The following is a 5714-nucleotide window of genomic DNA, read 5'->3' on the forward strand; positions in this document are numbered from 1 at the left end:
TTAACTTTCTTGGTACTATGGCTGTAATCGAGCCGAATTGAGCTTTAGGAATTCAAGATTGGCTCGTTTACGAAGTTGCTTATTCAATCCGAGCTCAAGTTCGAGCCGATTTATAAAATGTGTGTTTAAGCTCAACTCATTTAAAGTTCAGACGAGTTCGAGCTAAGCTATTAAATTTTTTAATGTATGATTAAGCATAGTTCAAGCCTGAATTTTAAAACAACCTCTAGACATATATATATATATATATATATATATAAACGAGCTAATGAGTCGGGCAAACAAACCAGTCGAGCTTTAAACGAGCTAAACTCGCGAGCTCTTATTGAGTTTTTTCGAGTGAGTCAGATATGTATCATTGACAAATTAAGTGGGTTTCTACAATAACAAATAGGTTTGTACATTATCGAGCTAAAGTTTGAGTGGAGTGAAACCGAGCGGGTATCGAGTGGGTTATCGAATAAACTGGTTTATTTACAGCCCTACTTGGTGCTATTCTAAATCAAAACAAATTGACTCGGCCAAATTATGAGAATTGAAAGCGTAATTTGACTAATGGACGTCAAGCTGGCCATTATGAATGGTCATCTTGATGACATCTGTATGATGTAGACATATAGTTTTATAGTCAAGAGCATATGGTATGCATGTTGCGTAAGTAAACTTATGGAATGAAATAGGCATCCAGTTCATGGAACATCATATTTGATCAAGCAATTAAATCGTTTGGTTTCGATCAAAATCCAACAAGCCATGTGTTTAATTATAAAAGGTGTCAAGATAAAATTGTCACGTTCTTAGTACTATATATTGACGATATCTTATTCATTGGGAATGAAGTGGGAATATTATTAATAGTCAAGATACATCTGGTTGTCTAACTAATTTGATATGAAGGACTTGGGAGAAGCAAGCTACATCCTAGGATTAAGCTTTGGCAAGATCAGAGAAATATGATGTTAGGCTTTGGGTTTTTACTTTGTAAAAGTTGGTTGTAATTAGTTTTATCACCGAATTACCAAATGAGAAGTTTGTTAAGTTTTATGTTTGACTAATTGTGTTCAAAACAATTTGGTGTAAGACAAATTTTGATAGGCTAAGTTTTTAACTTATGATAGTTTTTAAGTTGTAATTTTTATTGAAGAATCTAGACACTAGTTAGAAGTACCCGTTCTCAACTCGTCCGAACGAACTAAAAAAAAAAAAAAAGTGGTACTAAGACACTCGTTCGCATGCTTGCTCATGGTAGGTCCAAATTAACGAGTGACTTAATAGGAGCTTTCGAGACACTTGGTTGGTATGCTAGTTTGCATCAAGCCCGAATGAGTTACTGAAGAAGACTCTAGAGAAACTCGGTTGGAACTAGAACAGTATCTGTCCGAACGAGTAGGTTTCACTAGAATTCAAGATTGCTTTAGAGAAGCTCAGTTGGAAAGCGTTCGAATGAGGTGAAGATCACAAAGAAGCAAAGCAGTTCGATTGGAAGCTCGATCATATCACAACCAAACAAGGTGAAGACTAGAGAAGCTCGATTAGTGCTCGCTCAAACGTATCCAAAAGGAATCCATGAAAGCCTAGCAGCATCTGAACGAATTAGCTTACTCGTCCAAACGCCACCTTTAAAAGTTTTATTTTCAGTGTTTTAATTGTATTGAAACACTGAGTATTTTCCCAGAGTCTATAAAAACACCATATATAGTGCACGGTCCTTTATAGATCGACCTGGAGGCTATTATTTTGTAGCTAAAAGAGATAGTTCATATACCTATGCCTTCAATTGTCTATTTCTCTTAGAGTCGTTTGGGAGTGCGATTTCAATAAGTGTAATTTTAAAAATTGCGTTTTTTAAATTATTGTTACTTTTTAAAATCGCATAGGCATTTGGTAACATTAGTATATAATTGCGGTTTCATGGCCAAATTGGTAAATATTGCGCCAAATATTGTCGTGATTTTGGTTTAAATTCACACTTTTTCAAATAAGCACCCCCTAATCAACTTATAGAAATCGCGGATTTTTTTACGGTTTTAAAATTTACGTTTTTCAAATCGCAATCCCAAACACTCCAAAATTGCAATTTAGTTTAAAAACACAGATTATTTTTTAAAAAAACGCACTCCTAAATGGACCCTTAGAATTCATAGAAAACCACATGTTTTGAAACCTTCATGATCATTGGAGTTTCATGTTGTAGAGGAGACTAAATAGAAGATTGGTTAGAGTTCTGAAGATACCGAGGTAAAATAAAAATGTGTGGTTTGTTGGGTACAAGTATGGTGTTTAATGCAAATGTTTTGTGAGTATGAATTGATTGTACATACAATTGCTCCTCTATAGTGAATTGTTTTCTTGTGATTGGCTGCCCTGTAATTGTTGCACTTTTAAAGCCAAATTTGTTGTGTTTGATTTGTTTATTGCTTAATTTGCTGGTTGCTTTTTTTTTTTTTTTTTTTTAATTGTTGTATTTGCTAGAATACACCTATTCACCCCACTCTTGCGAAAATAAGTGAACCTCATGAAGAGACATGGTTTTAACCAGAATTAAATTTGATAATTAGAAGCCGCCAATCACACCAACAACCGTCATTCATACATTATTCTTCACTTGACTCAAACGTTTCACTTCAAATTAGCACCTTAAATAATTAAAATAAAAAAAATAAATAAATAAAAAAAAAAAAAAAAAAACCGATGACCCTCATCAAGAGACATGATTTTAACCAAACAGAAGGCAACAAATGTACTAAATCTAACCATCCATAAGTAGTTCTTTATTTGAATTAAAAAATAGTAACTAAAAACGAAGTATATATCTAGAAAATAATTAAGGGAAGCTATATATGGATGATAGAATTGTTAACTTAGAACCTATAAATTATGGGTTTGTGGTAAACTTTCAAAAACAAAGATGAGGAGAATTGTGCTTGTGAAAATGTTGATTATTATTATTGTTGCAGTTGGAGTGCATGCCAATAATCTTTTCCCCCCCTCTCCTTCTCCATCCGCACTTTCGGGTCAAGAAGACTTGGTTAAACAATTTGATCTACAATGTTATGCGAAGTTGGCTCGTCGGTGTCGGATCTTCCTCGGATCTAGTTTCAAGTTCAAGTGGTTCGAAGGTTGTCTGGATGCAGTAAAGATTCAATGCGCCGAGCCCTTCCTGTCTCAGAAGTTACCCATGCATGCATGATTACTTGCTCCTGATCCCATCATACATACTCTCTCTGTCTGGTATACTTCCTAGTTCCTACCCATACTCTTTTCTTTCTCTCTTTCGCATACAAAACTACTCATCGATTGGTACAAGTATGTATATTCCCAAACCTGTGTGTTCTCTCTCTCTCTCTCTCACTCATACACATACATACATACATGAGCACACAATTACATACATGTATCATGTATCTATATGCTCAAACCTATGTATATACATATAATATAGGGGTAATTACCTTTTCTCTCCATCAACTACAACGCATTATCAATTTCTCCCATGAACTGCCAACTTTACTGCCCGACCATATCATACTATCATTTTCTTCCAAAACCCCTCCTTCGGTCAGTCAAACTTGTTAAAAACTTTGAAATGACATAAATACTCTAACTTTATAAACAAAAATTACATATAATACACTTACATATACAATCACACTGGTTGAATTTGTGAACTGGCTATCTTTTTTATTAACTTACAGATTTGAGACTCAAAAGAGTATTATTTCCACACGAATTTATGTGTTACATAATTAATTAAATGAATATATGCCTTTATTTTCTAAACATTCCTTCATTTTTTTGAAATAATCAGAGAGAATTTCAAGCCAGTATAAATAGATATATTAGTGAATTTTAATAATAATGGTTTCAATTACTATTCTTCTTAAGATCGCTCTTAATGTTGCAGGTATGGAAAACGTGGGAGGGAGATGACGTGGAAACTCGCTGCAACAATTGAAAAAGAATTATTAGGGAAGGCTCATTAGTATTTAATCTACTTATAGGGAGAAATAAAAAATTACTTTGTGCTAAAACTCTCTCTTTGAACTAGGGAATGTGCTCTATATTTTTTTTAAGCCTTTTCTACTTCTTTTTTTTAAAAAAAAAAATTGACGTAATTGCTTATACAGCAAGGTGTATCTAAATACACGTGTCATGTTTTCATTAGCATGGTATGGACAATGTGACCGGCAATAAGTTTTCTATTACAGCTCAGTTTGTTTCGGCGTAAAATGATTTTTAAAAAATGTTTTTCGTATTCTCAAATGTTTGATGCGACAGAAAATAATAATCAAACGAAAAATATTTTTCGGTTTGATTGAAAACGTCTCTTTAATTTTCGAAAAATAGTTTCTATTTTTAAAAACCGAAAACCATTTTCTAAGTCTGAACATTTTATTTTCAAATCGGCAGACCAAACTAGGATGTCATCGGGACCTCGCTAGGACTGGGATGCTTGGACACCCACCAAGACCCTGCCAAGACTCGGCCGAGACCCCGCTAGGACCCAATGAGACCTACCGAGACCTGACTAAGACTCAACCGGGACCCCGCTAGGACCCAACGAGACCCACCGAAAAACACATTATGAGTGTTTTTAACACTCATAATGTCCATTTGAACAAAAAAAAAAACTCTATTTGGTAAAAAAATTAAAAGCACTTTTAAGGATAAAAAAAGTTTAAAAATAACCAAAACACACTTTTGACAAATGCTTAAAAATAAAACTTTTACCCAAAAACTCTTTTTAACTTAAAAGCTTTATTTCTCAAACACAATCCCAAACAGGCAATAAGACTCAATTAGGACTTGCTGAAACCCGACAAGGACCCGCCAAAACCCGACCAAGACCTAACTGAGACACCGTCGAGACCTGGTTAGGACATCGTCAAGATTTACAGGAACTCATACTGAACTCGCAAGACTTGACCAAGCCACCGCGGAGAGTTAGTCGGGACATTTTCGTAATTTAAAGTTTAATATGATTCAATAAAATATACATATATATATATATATATATTAAAAACAAAAAAGTGATTTTCTGTACACGCCAAACATCGAAAAATGTTTTCCAATAAATTATTTTTCAAGAAAATATTTTACGCCGAAATAAATTGAGCCTGAATGAAATTTTGACAAAAAAAAAAAAAAAAAAACTTATTTGTAGCTTGAGTAAACCTCTTAATTTTAATTGTCAAAATTACAAACTAAAGTAAACCATGAGTGACAATTCTTCTTTTTTTTTTTTGTCCTAATCGAGTAACAACTCTGCCTTGTTTCCTTGTCGCATCAAGTGATTTCAAGGCTTTGCAAAAAATTTGCCGAGAACCTGTACAGTGTAAACTTTGCAGCAAAAAATGAGTTTTGAGTCCAGGAGTCTCAAAATGGCCTGATATATAAGAATTGCTTTTCCCATTTTCTTGCACTCTTAAAAGTTTGTCCAAGTAATTGAAGAGGCCATGTGGCAATCATCATCCACCTGTCATATCAAGAGGCAATCGAAGAGGCCACATGCTCCAGGCGAATCCTGTTTGGCAAAGGTCGTGCAATAAGCCCATCCATGACCCAACCCACTGAATCCCCATCACTTTTAACATGGTTGAATTCCCTCTGCACATACTCTAGAGATATTTGCAGCCTCCCCCCATTCCTGCACTCATTAGAAGCACTTCTTTCTTCCAATCCCACATTTTTCTCCAACCAGTACAAATAGTTGA

Source organism: Corylus avellana, chromosome ca3, assembly GCF_901000735.1.
Source record: "Corylus avellana chromosome ca3, CavTom2PMs-1.0".
Taxonomy (NCBI): Eukaryota; Viridiplantae; Streptophyta; class Magnoliopsida; order Fagales; family Betulaceae; genus Corylus; species Corylus avellana.